This window comes from Vicugna pacos, chromosome 9 (assembly GCF_048564905.1).
Source record: "Vicugna pacos chromosome 9, VicPac4, whole genome shotgun sequence".
NCBI classification, from domain to species: Eukaryota; Metazoa; Chordata; class Mammalia; order Artiodactyla; family Camelidae; genus Vicugna; species Vicugna pacos.
In genome coordinates, this window is record NC_132995.1 from 60308304 (window position 1) to 60330178 (window position 21875).

At 40.5% G+C, this 21875-nt stretch overlaps 1 long non-coding RNA gene across 1 annotated transcript in view; it reads right to left on the reverse strand.

The window, feature by feature from the left end:
- Positions 1-5337: 5337 nt before the first annotated feature.
- The window catches only part of LOC140698251 (uncharacterized), a 64448-nt gene continuing 47910 nt past the window's right edge, over positions 5338-21875 (reverse strand). The window contains exons 3-4 of the long non-coding RNA XR_012075899.1: positions 6709-7351; positions 5338-5565 (exon numbers count right to left, since the gene is read on the reverse strand). This is a non-coding gene — a long non-coding RNA (uncharacterized lncRNA). The remainder of the gene's footprint in view (positions 5566-6708; positions 7352-21875) is intronic.

A 21875-nucleotide genomic window follows, 5' to 3' on the forward strand; every position in this document is an offset into this window, starting at 1 on the left:
GTACATGTAACTGTCCAGTTTTCCCAGCACCACTTAAAAGAGACTGTCTCTTCTCCATTGTGTATCCTTGCCTCCTTTGTCGTAGATTAATTGACCATAAGTGCATGGATTTATTTCTGGCTCTCTGTTCTGTCTGATTGATCTATGTCTGTTACTGTGCCAGTATAAAGATATGAGAATTTCAAAGGAAAAAACAAAACTACCTTTACACTGGAAATGATTGTCTGAAGAAAAAAATCAAAAAAATCTTCAAGTAAACTATTGGAACTAGTAGAAAGGTTCAACAAGGTGTGACTACAAGATCAACATACTAAAATCAATGTTATTCAGATAAGTAGCAATAATAAAATATAATTTCTAAAAGACAGCATATGTAATAGCAGTAAAAACTAAAAGATTCTTAAGAGAAACTAAAAGATACCTAGATCAAACAAAGAAATGCAAGAGAAAAAATGTATAGAGAACATTATAAAACATTATTGAAAAGTATTTTTAAAAGGCCTAAGTAGATGGAAAGTTTAGCCGTGCTTTTAGACTGAAAGAATCATTATTACAAAGATGTCAATTCCCCCAGGTTGATTTGTAGATTTAATGCAATCCCAATAAAAGTCCCAAATATACTGGTATTGCAAGGGGAAAATAATTTTTTTTTCTTGGAGAGAAATAAAATGTAGAACTTGCTTTACCAGATATCAAGATAGGTTTTAAAAGTTATACTAATTTAAGAGTATAATCACAACATTGTAAAATGACTATTACTCAATAAAAAAAGTTTAAAAAAAGTGTAATATTAATTCAGAAATATACATGCACCCCAATGTTCATAACAGCACTATTTACAATTGCCAAGATGTGGAAGTAACCTAAGTACCCATTAAAATATGAATGGATAAAGAAGATACACACACACACACACACGCACACCCATAATGGAATACTACTCAGTCACTAAAAAAGAATGAAATTTTGTCATTTGCAACAACATGGATGGACTTGAAGGGTACTGGGCTAAGTGAAATAAGTCAGGCAGAGAAAGACAAATACTGTATATGTGGAAACTAAAAAATAAAACAAACTAGTGAATATAACAAAAAAGGAAGACTCACAGATATAGAGAACAAACTACTGGTTACCAGTAGGGAGAGGGAAGTGGGCAGGGGCAGGTAGATGATTAAGAGGTGCACACAACTAGGTACAAAATAAACTAAGCTACAAGGGTCTATTATACACTACAGAGAATATAGCCAATATTATATAATAACTATAAATGGAATATAACCTTTAAATACTGTAAGTCACTATGTTGTACATCCAAAACTCATAGAATATTGTACATCAACTATACCTCAACTTAAAAAATAAAGTGTAGTATTGCCACTAGGAAAGTTAAATAGACTTTTGGTACATAACACAGACTTGATTGAGCACTTGATTTATGACGTAGGTGAAACTTCAGATCAGCGGAGAAAGGACAGACTTTTCAATAAGCGGTGCTGGGATCATTAGATAATTATATGGAGAAAAATGAAGTTGGATCTTTTTTCACAACATATACAAAAGTCAATTCAAGACCTAAAAATGAAGGGCAAAATCATGAAGATTTTAGAAGAGAATAGTAAAGACTATCTTTTTCACATTGAAGTACAAAAGGATATCTTAAATGGAAAAAATAGTTAACCATAAATAAAAGAACAATAAATTTGAATACATTAAAATAAATTTTAATTCACAAAAGACACCATAGAAAGATATTTGCAACATTCATAACCAACAAAGTATCCAGAATTTGCAAAAAATTCCTACAAATCAACAAGATAAAGGCTAAAAACCCAAAAGAAAAATGGGCATAAGATTTTAATATGTACTTCAAAAGAGAAAAAATACAGTTAGCCAAAAAGCATGTGAAGCATTGCTCAATCTCATCATTTGTCAAAGAAATGGAATAATAAAACCGCAGTGAAATACCACTACACACATCAGACTGACAAAAATTATAAAACCTGACAATCCCAAGTGTTGGTAAGAAGTGGAACAATGAAGCATCTCATCAAAGGCTAGCATGAATGGGAATTAACATAACCACTTTGGAAAACATGATCTCAATTCCTAATAAAGCTGAAGATGTACACATGCCATGATCTAGCAATTCCACTTTGAGGTATACACCTTAGAGATGGGTGTGCTTATGCACCTAGATACATGTACCAAAGTGTTGATAGCAGCATTATTATAATTGCCAAAAACTAGAAGAAACCCTAACATAATGTCGAGCCAAAAATCCAAATCACAAGAGTGCATACTATATTATTCTTTTCATATCGAAGCTTAAAAACAAGGAAAACTAATTTATTTAGAGATGCACACATAGGCAGTAGAATCATAAAGAAAAGCAAGGAAATTATTCCTATAAAAGCTAAAAGTGGTTACCTCTACAGAAGAGGAGGATGATTGTGATTGGCAAGGAATATTCAGGGACTTTTGGAGTTCCAGCAGTATTCTGTTTCTTTCTTTCTTTTTTTTTTTTTTACAATTCAAAAAAAATTTTATTTTTTTTTTACATTTTTTATTGATTCATAATCATTTTACAGTGTTGTGTCAAATTCCAGTGTTCAGCACAATTTTTCAGTCAGTATTCTGTTTCTTGACCTGGGTAGTGGTTACATGGGTTTTGCTTTACAACCAAACTGTAGATTTCTGGGTTGTTTTTTTTTTACATTTTTATATATATTTCATTATAAAGAGGTAAAAAATGACAAGTCTGTCAAAATTCATCCAAAAGTACAATGCAATTCTAATAAAGTACGTAATGGAAATTGACAAGTTGATTCTAAAACTATAAAGAAGAGCAAAGAGACTATTTTCATAAAAACTAAATAAGTTAAGGGACCTACCCTTCCACATAATAAGACTTAACAATAACACCCAAGTTGTTAAGAAATTATTTATAGGGATAAACAAATAGACAGAACAGAAGAGAATGAAAAATCTAAAAATCAAGGCATGCACACAAGGAAACCTGATATAAGACACAGGTCACATTACAAAGCAGTAAGAAATGGATGGCTTAATCAACAAATATTCATAAGAAAAAAACAAAAATTAGACCCTTAACTCACACTATAATGAAAATAAAACCCTAATAGAATAAAGACCTCAGGGTAGAGGGGGTGTAAGAGAAACTACTCCCTGCCCACAAAATCCGTTCTTCCGTTCCTCCATGACAATCAACATTTCCCAGTCTCCCCCGCAGATGGGCCTAGGAATAGAATTAAGTTCTCACAATGGGATGTGAGCAGAAGTGATGGGTACCCCTTGCAGCTCTGGGACTTGACACTAGGTCCACGCTCTCCTTCCCTTTCCTGCTGGTTGGAATGTAAATATGGCAGTGGCTCTTACTACGAGATAGTAATATGCCCAAGAGGATGGCAAACCCATGAGATAGCATGACCTGGGTCCCTGATTGCATATGTACATAAAACCACCTCAACATTGAGGACTAGTCACCTCTGGACTTTTTTGTCAGAGATAAACAGATGTCTCTGTTCTTTAAACCACTGTATTTTAGGGCTCTTTGTTACAGCATCTCCATCTTCACTACTAACACAGAAGTATTTTGCAACCACGACTCAAAGAACACCAACTAGATGGGAAAATGTTGATAAATTTGACAACACTAAAATGAAAAATGTCTATCCCACAAAATACCATAAAAATGTGAAAATACAAGCTGTGATTGAAAGGAGATATTTATAATGCATATCCAGAGTACAAAAAAAATTCTTCAGATCAGTGGTGAAAAGATAACCTAACAGAAAAACAGACAAATGAAATAAACATGAAATAACAAAAGAAACCAACTGGTCAAATAAACATATAAAAAAGCTCAACTTTAAACAATCAGATAATCAGATAAATGCAAATTAAAACTACAAAAAATACCATTTACAGACAAATATTGGCAAATATAACAAAAATATTAAAGTCTTACTATATCGTATTTGGCATGAGTAACAGGAACTTTGGTAAATTGTTTTTGTAGCAGCTTAATCAATACAACCACTTTGGAGAATAACTTTGAAAGATCTAATAAATTTGAAGATACACATCACTATGATCCTGTAATTCCATTCCTTGGTATATATTCTAGAGAAATTCTTGTACATTGGTGGGAAGGGACAGATACATGAGTGTTAATTGCAGCATTATTTTTAACAGCTGAAAATTGGAAGCAACCTAAACATTCATCAACAAGAAAATACAGAGATGTAATAGCACCAAAGATAAATCTTTAATCCTAATCCAAATGAAAGAAAGAAAACTGCCAATAAATATGTACAGTCTGTCCAAAATACACAAAGTTTAAAATATGCCAAAAATATTATCTAGTAAATATGTAGTAAAAACATGCATGTGGATAATAAACACCAAATTCAAGAATGTTGGGGCCTCTATGGAGAGAAGGTGTGGTATGGGCTTGTGTGTGTGTATGTGTGTGTGCGCGCGCGCGCGTGTGTGTAAGCACATGCTTTAGATTATCTTTATACAGGAAGAAATCGTCCCCTGCACGTGGGCCTCCAGAAAGGGAAGCAAAACTGCATGGAAAACCCTTTCTGTACTCTTGTAGACTTACAAACAGTCCTATTTACAATTCTGCTTTAATTTAGTCTCCTTCCCTACATTGTGCTTTATTTCAAGTTATACCTAAACATACAGCAATGGTTCTTGAGTTTCAACAAGTATCAGAATCACTTGAAGGGCTAGTTAATACAGAACCCCCCAGAGCTCCTAATTCAGCAGGTGTGGGGTGACACTTGAGAATCTGCATTTCTAACAAGTTCCCAGGTCCTGCTGAAATAGCTGATCCACGGACCACACTTGGAAACCAACAGTGAAGTCTATTATACACAGCATATGTGTTTTTGTGGTTCTGGGGAATTAGGAGACAAAGTAGTGAAAGAAAATGAGGCAAACATTCACCTTGGGCTGAGGCCAGCATAGAAGCCCATAATTCTAGGTGGCGAATAGGGCTGCTGACAGTGCAGCCGGTAGGAGCCAGGTGTCAGTGGAATGAGTGTGATTTGAATTCCCTTTCCCCTAAATATATGCCTGAACAGGTACATATGATGTAACCGGTTGAGGAAGTAACTGGGCTGATTTCCCATCAAAACATGCCTCCTCACCGTCATCACCCACCCCCACCCTCCCCCACTGCCCCACCTCCTCCATCCTCAGCATAAACTCCAGGGTCACACCCTGATGGGGGGAAGGGGTTGAAAACGCTGACTCCATTGTATAGCCAACAAGCCAGCCGCCCCTGGGCTGCTTGAGCTTCTGAGCGAACTTGTTAGTCCATCTTCATGTTTTCAGCGAGCTGGGCGACTTCCCAGGCCTGCTCCTTTATCCTTCTCAGGTTGGGAGGGAACCCACTCTCAGTCTGGATGCGGCACATGTGATGGTTTAATGGGCTCTTGGGAACCTCGGGGTGAAGCGATTCCCAGCAATCAGCAGGAGCAGTCGTGCGTTTCTGGGCCCTCCAGCTCCACTCTGTTCACCAGCCTTCCAGGCCTGGAATGTACCCACAAACTCTTTAGCTGACTAAAAGCCCAGGGCACTTGTGTGCATACCTGTGTGTGTGTGTGTGTGTGTGTGTGTGTGCGCGCGCGCGCGCGCCCGCGCGCATGCCCAAGGGGGAGCCAAAGGCCAGTGCACAGAAGAAAGCCAGTGGCTTCCAGCTGGTCATTATCTTTGGGCCAGAATCTTCCAGTCCCTGAATGGGACCCTGGGTCTCTGCCAAACAGCCGGACTCGCACTCTGTTTAATGAAGTGCTCACTGATTATCCTGATGATGCACCGAAAGGCTGGGGCCCACAGTGGTCCATCTGCTGCCAACTCTGCTTCCTTGTTCTACCCCCCGTAGAAATGAGGATGTCCCTGCAGCGCCCCCCCCCCCCCGCCCCTCACTTCCCCAGCGTAATGTGCACCCACAAGGGACCCTGCTCCCGGGGGCTGAACTGAAATGACAGCAACAGTTTATTAATTGGACTAATGAGCAGCTTACGCAGGGAGAGAAAGAGAAACTGGATGAGTGAGAAGGCAGGGGAGGAAGACAGGAACATCTACAGCACAGGAGTTCAGGACACGATTTCAGACTGGAGCCAACAGCTCACTTTCCAAGTGCTTGGGGGAGTGGGCAGGCAGGGATTTGGAGAATGGTTTTACAACACTCGTATTTTTCATAGGCAACAGGCTAATTTTTCATCAGCAAGTTGTAACATCCCCATTTCCTGAATGCCTACATACTAGGCCCTTTATTGTTTTATGAGCTTTGTCTCAGTTAATCTTCACTAGATCCATATGAGACAGGACACCTTCTATTCTTTTTGCCCACGAGAAACCTGAGACCCAGGGAGGTCTGCCCAAAGTCACACTTGCAGTAAGTAACAGAACCCAAACCCTTAACTGCGGCCCTTGTGGAAACTGGTAGGAAATGAGGCTCCAAGGGAACAGAACTGGTGCCCTTCGTGAGCGTTCCTCCACGTAGGGGCCGTGAGTGTTAAACCCTCTGTAGGGAGCAGCATCTTCAACCCTACCGGCAGCTGGTTTATGGTCCCTGTTTTACAGATGAGGAAATTTAAACTCAGAGAGGTAAAGTAATTTGCCTAAGGCCACACAACTAGGAAGGGTCAGAGCAGGGATTTGCTCTCCTACCTGAGTGAGTCCTTCCTTAGTTCACTGCCTCTCTTCTCTCTTTGCCCTGAGCCCCTGCAGGCGTCTTGCATAGGAGAAGGCTAGCTGCAGTAGTGAGTGAGACGGTTTACTTTTCTACAGAAGAAGCTCCGTTTGATAGCGAGGATCAGGATTGTCATGAGATTTAGCCTGTGGAACTGAAGCTGGAACTCAGCAAGCGTGGAGGAGAAATTGCCCAGACCTGGGGCTAGACGCTTCTAATGGATGCAACTGCAAGGGCATCCTAAATCTGGCTCAGTCCCCTCTCCAGGCAGAGGCTTGAGGGAGTTGTTAATGGCATGAAGTTTCCCTCAACATTTTAGGATTTAAAAGAAAAAATTGTTTTTCTGTCAGTGAGGCCAGTGGGGTGATCTGCAGCGGCAGCTGTGTCCTTCCTGTTTGTCCTCCTGAAGTAGTTCCAGCTGACCAGCCACTGGGAAACTGCTGCTTAAGCAGCTGGTAATGGACCGCAAAACAACACGAGGAGGGCATGGCAGGCAGGAGGGTCAGTGCCCTCCTGGGGCTGTGGGCCTGCTTTGCAGAGAGGAACCAAGGAATAAAGACACAGGAACACAGCTGATGTGTGCATATCTAGCTGTCCTCTGCTCCGGCCTTCCTTCGTATTCTGCAAAGAGTAAGAAATGCTCGTAGGCAAATTCAAACCAGACAGAAGAACAGAAAGTGAAAAGTGAAACTTCCCCTCTCAGATACTCACCATAACCACTGCTATTTGCTTATCTTTTCAGCTAAATCTTTGAGTTAACCATGAGCTTCCTTTTTAAATTTGTTATTATCTAACACAAAATGGCATTAATATGTTGATCTTCAATTTGATACATAGCTCTCCAGAATTTTATACCAACTTACATTCCCACCAACAGTGTATAAAAGGGCACATTTCTTCCCATCCTAGCCAACAGTGACTTGTTTTGTAGTTAAAAAAAAAAAAAGCTAGTATGTAAATCATAAAAAGAAAACCCTCTCCCACTCTTTCCCTTTCCTTCTGTCCTTTGGCCTATTTCTTTTAAATTCACAACCTCTGACCCATGCACACTACACAGAATTCCAAAGGTCTGTCAATAGGTGAGAAAACAAGGCTGGGGGGATTTATGGCCCATCAACCGGGTACACAGAGATGCAATAATACTCTATAAAAGGTGATGCCAACACATCATATATATTTACTAGAGTCCAAACGCAGAGCTCCTTAGCCAGCAAAAAAATGTATGTCATGACTCCCTGCTAGGTTTGGAACCTCATTTGACCCTCAAATAATAATGCAGTTAGAAAAAGTAGGCATTATCTCCCCATTTTAGAGATGATAAAAAATACACTAACACATTTGGGTGACTTGCCCAAGGTCACAGTGCTAAAAGTCAAAATGGAATCTAAATCAGTGTCCTCCCCTTTATACTACAGCCACAAATTTTATATGTGTGTAAAATATAGGTGTGTGTGTGTGTGTATAAACACTAAGTACACAGTGCGTAATTTGTGAACACATATTTAGATTACACCCCATTTTATACCAACAGATATAGACTAGATGTAATCTCTGTGTGTATAATATAATGTACATAAAATGTGGTAGGTTGTGCAGCAGACGCTAAGAGGTAGTTTAAAAACAGAACCCCACCTAAATGTCATTTGCAGGTTCTGACAAATCCCTGACAAAAGTCAGGGACTACAACACGACAAATAGAATTAACACTGCTGTATGTTATATGTGAAAGTTGTTGAGGGAGTAAATCCTGAGTTCTCATCAAAAGAAGAAAAAATTTTATTTTTCTATTTCTTCAATTTTGTACCTATATGAGATAATGGATGTTCACTAAATTTCTTGTGATAATCACTTAATGATGTAAGTCAAATCATTATGCTGTAAGCTTAAACTTATGTAGTGCTATATATCAATTACATCTCAGTAAAACTGGAAGAAAAAGAGTATGTCAGAGACTAAAAATAGGTTAGGAAAGGAACCAAAAATAAATGGCATCTCTTACAGTCATGATTCTGGAACAAACAATGTATAATAAGGGTTAAGTGCATGGAATTTTGGAGCCAGATACACCTGAGTTCAAGTCCTACTGTAATTACATACTAGATAAGTGTCCTTGGACTACCAAATAAAGTTCTCTGGGTTTGGGTTTCTCATCTGTGAAAAAGAGATAAAATTCTCTGTCTCATAAGATTATTATCAAGTGGATGGAATGAAATAATGCATGTAAAACACGTTGCAATATGCCAAGAACACATAAGTCTCAGTAAGTGTAGTTATTGATAATTTTTATTATATTTTTGCCTATAGTCTTCTTATATGTTTAGATTCAACATAGTTCAGCTCTACATGAAACTAAGCCTATAACTGAAGAAGTGGGAAAAAAAAGATTAACATAGTGGTTCTCTGCTGCTGCCCTGGCTGTCTGCTAGAATCATCTGGTGAGATAAAAAACAAAACACTGATGTCCAGGATGAAATCAGAATCTCTGAAGGTGTTCAGAATCACTGGATTACACAGAGGCTGCCTGTGAGTGTAAAGTTCGGGGGCTACTAAGACTCAATGAAAGAGGTGTTATGAAAATCAAGGCTTTCACTGAGTGAGTCCTCTGAATCTCTGACACCTGACTTTAGAGGATGGTTGTTGCTTGACCCCTTTTCACTTTCCCAGGAGTCCTGTTTTATGCTGGGAGATCTGTGTAGTCCTAGGGAAGCTAACTCCTTCCCTGACTTCAGAGGTCAAAAAGGAGACTCCTGAAGGCAAAGGCAGCAATTGTATTTTATCCACTGCCTCTAGTTTGAAATGTGCATGTGATCAAAGCTGTTGTAATCAGGGTGACTCTCAGCACTGCTGTTGGGAATACTGGGACAAAGATGCTGCCTTTCCTGCTGAATGTGAATGAGAAAGCAGGTAGCCCTGGGAACTGTTTTTAGCCATCCCAGGACTCCAAAGGGAGTCAGCTTTACCAAAGAAGACAGTAGAGGAGAAAGAAAGATACCGTTTTGCTGCTAGATCAAGCTTCTTCTAAGCTAGTTGCCTCTGGACTTCCTAACATCATGAGCTGATAAATTCCTCACTCAAGTCTATTTTTCTGTTAGTTGCAACTGAAAGCACCCCAGTCAAGTATTTCCTATGTAGGTCGCAACAATAACGGACAAGGGATGGCCAGTGTTTCTTTCTTTTTCCCAGGAAAACAGCAAGTATTTGGCTAGAGCCTCTTCCTGCTCTTTCTAGAACCGACAGCCCAAGGTTGACTTCCCTAAGCAAAAGCAAATAAACAATAAACAGAGCAGGAACTTCTCTTCTTTCAAAATCATAACCAGTTTCAGCTCAGGGTCTCTTCAATTTTTGGCAAAAGTCTTAGTTTCTCCCTGTTAAGCTGTTGAGATGCAGTTACACCAGCATCATCGCCACAGCTCTGACCTTGTTCCTCTGCTCACACACTTTCCGTGGCTCTTCAGCACCCACAGGGCCCCTTACAAGCTGCCTCCATTCTCATCTCCTACAGTACCACCCAATTCTCTCATCAAACTACTTGCTTTTCTCCAAATCTGATATGTTCTCCTGTTTCATTCTCCAGCACCTTATGCAGGTGTAGTTTCCTTTGTCTGCCATACTCTTTCCCCCTTTTCTATGTGGCAAATTCCCACCTATTCTTCAAGGTCCAGCTCAAGTACCACTTTCTCCATTTTCTAGAGGCAGGACAGGGGCCCTTCCTTGGTCCTTTCATGACACTGTGCACACACCTTCACCATAGTGCTTCTCACATGCTAGGGTCCATGTGTCTCTGTGCCAGTCTCCCCCACTAGACTGTGGTTGCCTCAGGAGCAGGGCCTCTATCTTTTTCATTTCAGCAATCCTAAAGAGGCAGTATAAAGTGATGGCTTTAAGTAAACTGGTTCTGGAAGAAGGCTGCCTAGTTTAAAATCCCAGCCCTACCATTTATTAGCTCTATTACCTTGAGTAAGATACTTAACTTCTCTTTGCCTCAATTTCTCATCTGTAAAATAAGGATTTAAATAAAGTTTATACTGTATAGCACAGAGAACTATATTCAATATCTTGTAGTAACCTATAATGAAAATGAAAAAGAATATGAAAAAGAATATACGTATGTATGTATATGACTGAATTATTATGCTGTACACCAGAAATTGACACAACATTGTAAACTGACTATACATCAATAGGAAAATGAAAAAAAGTAATATCCATATCGTGAATGACTGTTGGAATTAAACAAGACACTGCATCTAAAGTCCTCTGATGGAGGGCCTTGCACAGGTTAGCAATGTGACAATGTGATGATGATTACAAGTGACAACAAAGATGATTAGTACCCATCCTAGACCTTTGCATGTTCTAAGTACTAAGTACACATTGTTGAAAGTGAACGATAACCAGATTTCTTAACCTAAAGACCTGTAATTTAATCCCAGAGAAGCAGAATGCTATTCTCTGATTACTGCTGAGTCCCAGTGACTTCGACCCCAAGGGAAGAGGAATGTGAGGAAATCTTTGAGAGAGCTTACAGCTCAGCATTTGCTCTCTCGGTAACTAGGCCACTTCTAAACAGCTCCTTACGGCAGCCCTTTTTGTCCTGCATGCAATCATTTTCAAAAGTTTTTCCAAATCCATTAATTTCTGGGCTCAAAACAGCCTGATTTTGTTGGGTAGGGGGAGGTTGCAGTGGTGAATGGCTTTATTTTTAAAACATTTTGTGTTTCTTTTTATTAATTGTTTTACAAAAATTTAAATAGCACAAAAAGGGGGAAATTAAATATCCCCTCCCCAGTTCTAACTTTAGAGGTAATTGCTGCTTATAGTTTCCTGGATTTCCTTTCACACATTTTCTTTTCTTAATTTCAGTTTTACTGAAGTGTAACTGACATACCATAAACTGCCTGTGGTTGAAGTGTACAACTTGGTGAATTTTTTTCAGGAGTTATTTCTCTTTAATGCAGACTTAAATGTCTTTTTAAAAATTGAAGTATAGTTGATTTACAATACCATGTCAGTTTTGGGTGTACAGCACAGTGAGACAGTATTTTTGAAGATTATATTCCATTATAGGCTATTATAAGATAATGGGTATAATTCCCTGTGCTATATAGTAAATCTTTGTACAACGTGGTGAGTTTTAACACATGTCTACACCTGTGACAGCGTGACCATAATCAAGAAAATGCACCATCCCTTACTCCCCGAAGTTTCCTCATGCTCCTCTGTAACCCATCCTCCCCACCCACCAACCCTGTCCACAGGCAACCACGGATCTGCCTTGTGTCAGTATAGATTTGTTTATACATTCTAGAATTTTATATAAATTAAATAGCACAAAATGTACTCTTTTTTTATCCAGCTTATTCCATGCAGTATAATTATTTTGAGATTCATCATGTTATTGTGTACATCAATATTTCATTCCATTTTAGTGCTAAGTAATACTCCAGGGTATGGATGTATCTCAGTGTGCTTATCCATTCATTATTGATGGACACTTGAGACAATTTCCAGTTTTTTTCTATTATAAATAAAACTGTTCTGAATGTTTGTGTACAAGTCTGTGTAGACATAAAATCAGTGCAACCTGAATTACTGTTAAAACAGCAACAACTGTGATAGTGGTAACGTGTGTTCCTTTTAGTATGTGTAGCTAACATTTTATAAAATTCTAAACATCAAATTATCTAAACTTTTACAAATAAAAATCATTGAATTGATTGTAAACTTAGATTTTACCAGTCCATGCTCCCACCTAGTACTAACCCAACTCAAATGTCCTCACTTCTGGGAGGAATCCAGAGAGTTACTACCCATCTTGAATACACTTTGCAAGAAACTTTTTGAAACACTGACAAGAAACTTCCTGAGGGCTGAAATTTTGGTCACTGCCGTATTCCAGCACCCAGAGCCTGGACTCTCTCTCTCTCTCTCTCTCACACACACACGCACACACACACAACTATTCTTTTTTTTTAGTAGCTCATTCCATTTTTATACAGTTCTGATGCTTATAAAGTCTTTCCTTATGTATAGCAGATATTAATTAACCTTTTTGTCCTAATTTGTCCAAATTATGCCTTGTGGAGCCACATTTCCCTCGTGAAACTAAAAATGTTTGAAAATACACACCCAGACCCATTAACTACTTGTGTTAAGGCACAGTTTAACTTAGGACCATTCTGACCTGGCTCATTCTTCTGAAGGGCAGTGTGCAAACTGACTCAGCCTATGGGTGGGAAAGTTTGCCTGTGTTCAAAGGTAAATTACAGCTGTATGATGTGGAGCAAATGTTTATGCCCCAGTTTCTTCACTTGTGAAATGAGGATAATAATAGCTATCACACAAGATTGTTGCAAGAATTAAATGAAAAAATGCATCCTAAACCCTCTTGCACAGTGTTATCACCACTGAATAATATCCTCCAGTTTTTTAAAGACCCTTCTAAAGCATGACACACCAAGCCATACACAGAGCTACAGATATGGCCACCCAGGGAAGAGTTCTTTTATTTTTTGTCTGTTAGTTTTTAGCAGTCATACTAAAAATAATGAAGACCCCCCTCCCCCGCCCCAGGGTTTTTCATAGGATTTTCTTTTGAACCATTCATCCAAAAGCTCATACCTGTTCAGTCTGATTCCAGACTTTACTGTAGGACATAATAATACTCTTATTGGTTCAGAGTAATTAATTATTCCAAAATAACAAGATCTTTTTGAACCTTGACGCTGTTATCTAATTCATCAGATATTGCTCCCAAATTTGTCATCCACAGACTTAATAAAAATACCTTCTTAAGCCCCTGATGAAAACACCAAGGAGGACAGGACCCAAGGCCCTGAATCAGTTTATATTGACACAAGCTCTTTAACCCACACAACCCACTGCACCATATTAGAGTCTTGTCACGTTTTTCATCATTTCCATAATGATGTCAATGGACTCTGTAAATGTCTTGCTAGAATCAAGAGAGTAACTATCGCATTGCCTTAATTTACACATCAAGTAACTTTATTATAAAATGAAATATAGACATTTGACAGGAAATATTCCGAGAAAAGTCATATTCATTTCAAGTGTCAACATCTTTCTTTATGAAATATCAACATAACTAGTTGTTACACTATCCTGGGATTTTTTTTTCTTGTGATCGGCATCCTACTACCTTGGCTCTAGAATCTGTCCTTTTCTCATTTCTGAAATTTATAATGTTTTTGTGTTTTTAGCCTTCTGATACCCTTTTGTTTTAACACAGCTTCTCAAGGATTTTTTTTTTTTAATGGAGGTCCTGGGGCTTGAACCCATGACTTTATGCATGGTAAGCATGTGCTCCACCACTGAGCTATACCCCCACCCTCAAGGATTTCTTAAAGTAAAAATATTTATAACTTTATACTCAAAGATAGAAAATTGCTTGTAGATCCATGATCCCACCAACAAATTATTTTATTGCGAGAGATTTGGAGTAGCATATTTAAAAAGCTCATTTACCGTCTCCTTATTCCTTCTGACTTCAATTTCTTCTCAGTATTATTGTTTGTGTCTTTACACTTGCTACGCTAGTCCCCTTTTACCTTGCAGTGTCTGCAGCGTCTAGAGTGTTGGCCTCAGTGCTTCTTTAGGTTGGGAAGGAAAAAGAGAGAACAGTCAAATCAACAAAAATCAGTCCTGGCCCACACTTCTCCTTGTTACATCTCTCCATTAATTTTAAACTTGATAACTTAAAATTAATTCATCCTTATTTGATGTATACATTTTTTGGAAACTTTTGAATTACTGGCATTTAAAGAAATAAAAGTATGTTGATATCCAGTGATGTTTCAAAATAACCATGAGTGACTTTAGGCTAATTGCTTACCCTCTCAGTGCCTCAGTTTTTCATCCAGAAAAATGAGATAACAGTGCTGATTTCATAAGATCATTAGGAGGATTAAATAAGTTTGTGTATGTAAAGTACTCAGAATAGTGTGTGATACAGCAAGTATTATGTGTTATTTCATCAATTGCTGGCCCAAAGCACTTACGTGTATAGCAGACTTTACTGAAGACTTGGGGAGAGGAAGGGATTTACATTACAGAAACACAAGCACCACAAACTGAATTTGATCATCATTTCTTCCCCAAAAATCCCTTGCTTATCCAATTTTCAGACCCTTTGACCTCCCTCAAACTCAGTTTTCCCCTCACTTTGTTATGCCAAACGACTGATGTCTCCACCAGCTAACTCAGAACAGGTCTGCTCTGCCAAGCTAGATTTGTGACTGTGCTCTGCTAATCTGTGACCATTTTCCCTGGAGCCCAACCCTCAGAGCCACCTAGAAAGCTCTGTTTCTCCTTCTCCTGGGGGGATCAGGGACCAAGACAGATTTATTTCCCTATCAACTGGCATTTTGTCACCTTCCTTAGAAGGAAGAAACAGTAACAATTAATTCTTGTTTTAAACAGCAATATTAATTACTGAGATTATAAACACTTTAAATACATATTTTAGGCGGGTAGGGTATAGCTCAAGTGGTAGAGCTCATGCTTAGCATGTAAGAGTCCCTGGGTTCAATCCCCAGTACTTCCATCAAAAAATAAATAAAACCTAATTACCTCCAACCTCCTTACAAAGAAAACAACAACAAAAAAGACCACTGAACTAGTGAAAACATAAAAAAAAAACTATTTTAAACAGATTTTAGAATACATATTTTAATACATCTTATTAAATTTCTTAATATTAAATTTCCTGAGTATGTTGCCTAGGTCTTGACATTTACTGACTGATGTCTATGAAAAGTGAGCTTTTGAATGCTAATCAGGGTTTCCCAATTCTGAGAAAAAAAGTCAGGAAGGATGTAATTTCCTCAATCACCCACAAATATAGCCCTGATTCTGCCCAGGAGGGGAAGGAAATAAGTGGAACTTGAAGCGTACTGCTTTCTCAACCTCAGTGAACAATCAGACATCATCTCCGCTGTCGGAGGCTCTCCTTGATGCTGCTTCTCCTCCAGAGCAAGGGCCTGGACAGACCCACAAAAGTCCCCCGTCTTCAACAGTTCGGAAGGGTGATGGGAAGGTCTCCAAGGAGACACTGGACTTCCTGCCACCAAAGGCAGTTGGGGCCTCAAGTTTGATTTGGAAAATTAAAAGATGAGAGGATATTAATACCCCAGGCTACAAGGCATGTCATACCAGTTATGCCTGATGATGCAACCCGAAGTGTCCCAAGACTACAGAGTCAAGCCGCACTTCTGTAATGCACACATTGCAGTGACTCCATGCCATCTTCTCTGCAATGCAAGAAGCTGATTTCTGATTCTCATTGGATCCCCACTTTTCTTTCTTGTTTGTTTGTGGCAAGGAGTCACAGAAGAGAGCCATCATGATCCTGGCAGTTGCAGGTTTCCTCCCCCAGTACATTTGCTATGTTTGCTGCTGCTCCACACGCCCACGGCCACCTGATGCCACGTGGCGACAGGCTCCTCCCCGATACTGGACACTGCTGCTGTTCTCCCCAAGGTGTGTCTCTCCCACGTGGACACAGGCTTCACCCTTCTCTCCCCAAAGTACAGTTAAGACCAGCAAGTGGGTGTCAAAAAAAGTCCAACAGAAGGCTTGAGCATCACAGAAGGAATGACACTGCAGTGGAGAGAAACCTAAACTGGAGGGGATGTAGCACTTCTCCTTGAATTTGTTAGTCCACACGCTGTCAAGGGGACCCTCTACCATGGCTGGCTCCATGGGCCTTAGACCTGTGCAATCACACAGGCCCCCATGCTCACAATTGTAGGGACCCACATTTCATGTTCTGCTGTTACCATCTTAAAATTCTCAATAATCTTTGAACAAGAGGCCTCGTATCTTCATTTTGCACTGAGTAGGTAGCTACTCACACCCTTTATTTTTTATTGAGCTGTAATTGACATATATATAACACTATATTTGTTTCAAGTGTACAACATGATGGTGATTCGATATTTGTATATGTTGCGAAATGATCACCACAGTAAGCCTAGTTAATGTCCGTCACCATACACTGCTAAAAAAAATCACACCCTCTATTAACCATTCTTCTCCTTAACCCCCTACCAGCCTGTGTTTGCAAAGACCAGATCACTCTCACAAACCAAAATGTCTGTGATTATGTCCCTTCTACCTGGAGTTCTGGTCCAACTCCAGGCACAGAATTGCTCCAGAGATGCAACCCTGGTCACAATAAAGACAACCGTGTAGATCACTAACAAGAGATGACACTATCCTTCAAGCGCCATCACCACAAGGCAGTGTCTAAGGTGCTTTGATTGTAATACACATAGATAGCAAGCATATATCTGGAATCATACAGATAAAATCGTCTAAATGTGGTTACCTTAAGATCCAGATATTTGGTTCCATGTAGACCAAGTAAACAACCAATTTTGTATCTAAGACACGTGTTTTGCTTGAGCAGCTTGGCATCACTTGAATAGACTTACTCTGGACATGAGGATGTTTTAGGTAGAGGCCAGAGTGTTTCATAACCAGAACATTCTGTAAATGTTGGCTGCTCCGTGTTTGGAGGTTCTAGCAGGGGAGCACAGCTACCTGTATACCCTTGATCAAATTAAAATCCTCCCCTATCAGGGAGGGTCGTCCTCTTCGACCGACCGAGCGCATAACTTCAGGAGGGACGTACACGGAGTGAGGGAGGAAGGGGACACCCGCCTAGCCAGCCAGACCAGCCGAATCAACCCTGGTGATCAATGCGGTGGCAGATGTCACAACCAGATCGCCCTCACACCCTTGGCTGCTGCTCTTATCTGCTCCCCACCCACACCCTTCATTTCCCCAACCTCCCACCCTCTCCTTCTCCTCCCTTCCTCCACTGCATTGTAGCCCCTTTAAGGCAATTTAAGTAATTTTTCAGCCCTGACCCTTATGGTAACTCCTTGGCAGGAGTGCTATACTCTGCAGAAGTTCCAAGAGTTGGGGATGCAGGGGTGATGGCCCACGGGTGCCCAGCTCCAGTAAGAGCTGGGAAGTGGCCAAAACAAGAACCAGAAGGAAATGGGTCACTGCCTCGTGGTTGGCAGGAGCAACTGCTGTGCCTGAGCTTTTATTCTGGGAACAAATCTTTGCTCTCTTCACCAGTGACCCCTATGAACCATAATTCCCAACAGCAGTAAAATGAGGCAATAAAGAGGGGCTGATTCCACATCTGGAGGGTAAGTGTTCCCTGGCAAGAGAAGAAAGATGGAAAGACATAAGGCTTTCACGGAGGCAAAGGGAACAAAGAGACTTTGAGACAATGAGATTTTTTTTTTTAAGTCTGAGCCTTGACTAACGGCCCCTGGATGCCTTCACATCAAAAACTTCTGTCTCTTTTTTTTAAATCCCTCTTCCTATTTTAAGCACCCCTTCTTTTCAAGGTGAGGTAATGGGGAAAGAGTGACTGGCTGCAGAGCCAGATCAAGCTGGGAGCTTGGAATCATGGGAGCCGGTGGAGATCTTGGCAGAACCCCACCGTTTGCTGGATGGGTCCTGGAAACACCCACTGAATCGGCTACTTCTTCCTTCTTGCAAACAAAACTGTAATAAGATTCTTCTGCTGCCTGAAGTGGTGACTTTGTGACCTCTTGGCCTTAGTCACGTCCTCTCTCCCACCCCAGCCCCAGGGACTCTTCCTCTTTTCCTTGGCAGCTCCAGAGCTGCACAGTATTATTTATCAGTCAGCAGCAGAGGGCGATCTGGCCCTGGAGAATGACCGGGTCAACTCCAGCAAAAAAAAAACGCCTGGATGGCTAATGGCTTGCAGCTCCATCAATATAAAGCTACCTCTTCACAAAGGAACATTGTCACCAAGCATTTTCCTTTGCATTCTTGAAAGCTCCACTGCCTTAGCTGACCCCTTCCCCCTCCCTCCTGCCTTCATTCTCTCTCTCTTTCCTTTCCCAACCTCTTGGAAGCAGCAGGAAATGAACAAGGTCCACAGTGGAGAAAAACAAATCCAGGGAAATGAGGGAAACTGCAGGGAAATGACCAAGTGCAGAAGCTGTAGGCAGTTCTGTGTGTGCTCGTGTGTGTGTGTGTGTGTGTGTGTGTGTACTCATGCGTGTATAAGAGAGAGGCAGAGACAGAGGAGGAATGTGTGTGTGTGTCCAATATAACAGTACTTTCCAAATTTTAGTATACATAAAATCATCTGGACAGCTTGTTAAAACACAGCTTCCTGGGCCTCACCCAGGAATTCTGATTTAGTAGGGAGGGAATTTAGTAGTAGAGAATTCTGATTCTAGAGAGGGAGAGGTCCAAGTATTTACACTCTTAGCACTCCTGGAATATTTTTATGCTGCCAGTGGTAGACCATATTGTCGCACTGTTGTACACCAAATGCAGTGAATAGACTGTACGGATCTGGGTCAGGGGCTTGCTCGAATAAAGTCCTGATAAGGTGAACTCCCCTAGAACAGTCAGTCCAGATCCTTTCAAGTCCAGGCCGGAAGATTTCATAGCTCAGCCTACCCATGTTCCCTCCCCTTGGAAAAGGAGCAGAGAATGTATCAAGCAGAGCATTGTTTGCAGGGGGCTGAGTTCAGAGAATAGGCGGGTTCTCCACTAACTGTTTCTTTCATCCCCTACTGGCAGGAGACTCCCCATCGGCCCCTCCTTCACAGTAGCCAGCGGACAGAGACAGCATCTACACAGCCCTGGCTGTGCTCACCAGCTCCTGCCCAGAGGCCTCTGTCCCCTCCTCAGTGCCTTCCAAACTCCAGAGCCTCTACAGTTGCTGAGGTTGGCAGAATGAGCTGGTTATCTCCTCTGAGAGCTGAGCACCCAAAGGCACTGAGAGTGACTTAAGGCGAGCCACTCCTGTTTTTACACCGGAAGATAACAAGACAGAAAAGTATCAATGGACACTTCTTATCCCTTCCGCATCCCCATTTATGACGTAGGCCAAAATCTGCCGGATACTTCTATTATTTTTTTCACTTGAAGTTTCCCCAAATGGCATGAGATTCAATTCAACAAACATCCTTTGAGCACTTCCTCTGTCCATGTCCTGTGTCAGATACTGGGGGTGTGTAGCCTCTGAATAACCTCGTCCTAGTCCTAAGAAGCCCATAGTTCAATTAGAGAGAAAGATTAACAGATATATAAGAGCAAATGTACCAAAATGTAGTAAGAGCAGGGAGACACCCAAAACCCTTGAGGCCATCGGAGAAGAGGAAAGCATTCTGAAAGAAGGGATTGCACTGAGATTTGAAGGCTGAATCTGAGTTCACCAAGGAGATGAAAGGGCAAGGCCAAGAGGAGCCATTTGAGTTTTGGGATGAGAAGCAAATTGGGGAAATGCTGAAATATAAAGTGCAGGCTGGGATCAGGGTCCTCTTTCACAGCACCCGGGACTTCGGCCACTTTGAGCACTTATCACCACTGCTAAACCAAAAGGAGACAAATGGGAAGATTTGTTTCACATACTCCTGTAAGAACTGTCAGCAGGAGGTACTCTCCCTGCTAAGACCGGCCCCCCCACCCTATATCCCAGGGCAGACCAATGGTTGAGGGGGCAGTTTCCCCTCTGGGATTCACTGTGTGAGCCAGAAGAAGCCTATGGGTCTAGGGTCGGATGCTCAGCTTCCTCCTAGGACCATCTACTTGGCTCTGGCAGCTAAGGGGCTAGCAGTTTGCTGTGCCAAGGGATAGAAGACTAACAGAACGTGCAGAAACCACAAAAGGAGCCCAGAAGGCCAGTTTGCGAGCACAAGAAAGCCACGCCCAATGACTCCAGAATGACTCAGGAGGACCTTGAAAGGCATGTAGGTTGTGTAAATTCCCTGGAGTAGGGAACAAAGAGCACTGCTTGGTCACTGCTACTATGACTCAATTTCTCCACTTGGGCATGTGGGGGGACATGGTTAACATGGACATCAGCAGGGCTGCTAGGGGTTCAGATATGTGAATACTTTCCAAAGGCTATAGGACCATGGATAGTTTCAAAGGACTCAATTTTCGTGTCCTCAGTTTTCATTTGCTTTCTTCCCTCAAACTGGTGAGCTTCAGAGGACATGTAAAGCCCTGATTTTCTTTTCCCATCTCTTTTCTCAATTGCCCTCCTGTCACTTTACAAAAAAAAAAATAAAAATTTACCACTTTACCTCTCATTCTTCTCTAATTCTGTTAAAAGATGCATTGCTTTAGGGTATAAAAACCTTTAGGACATCAAAGGAATAATTCTGCAATTTTCTTAATCCAAGGAACCATAAACATCTCCCCACCCTTTCCAGCTCTTTAAGAGACAAATTACCAATAAAATTTCACTTTTTAAGAAGTAAAATAACGCCCATTAATTATGAAGATTTATAATATCTGTGTGTTTTGATAAAAGCTACTAGTAACAGTAATATTTTTTAAAACAATTAGAAACTTCTGTCACTGGAAACATTTTAAAATGAATGTCAGTGGGGGAGGGTACAGCTCAGTGGTGGGGGACCAGCTTAGCATGCAAGAAGTCCTGGGTTCAAGCCAAAGTGTCTCCTTTAAATAAATAAATAAACTGAATTACCCCTCCCCACCCCAAAACAAACAAACAAAAAAGAAGGTCAATATATGTATTTTTGTTGCAGAAAAGTATGTATGTATAAGAGAAAATCAGCAAAATATTCTCAATCACTAAATTATACTAAGACAAGATCACATCAAACAGGAATCAAAATATGATTTCAAAGACAAAAAGAAACTTCCAATTTAGAGAATTTCGTCACGAATGAGCGAAATTGATAACGGCAATAACAAACTACTATGATATTTATGTAAATCCTTTAGGTTCACTTAAAAGAGTGACTTCATAGTTTTATTATGTTAACATTTACAAAAAGCCAATAATTATATTTCACAACTCTTACAACTCTTTAAGTTTGCAATGAAAAAATGTTAGATTGTGAACTTTAAAATGGACAAAGGCATATATGGTTTTTCAAAACTCTTTCAGAAAGACACAGGAGCAAAAATATTTGAGGACTCCAGCTCTAGGCTAAAGCCATTTTCAGAGGGAGAATCCAGAAGGGCTGTGACTCAGCACCACTGCAGGACTCTTCCAGGGAAGGGCCAGACCAGTCTTCAGCCTCCTCATTAGCTTCTTTCACCCTAACTCCCAGCAACCAACACTGGTTACTCACCCTGGAGT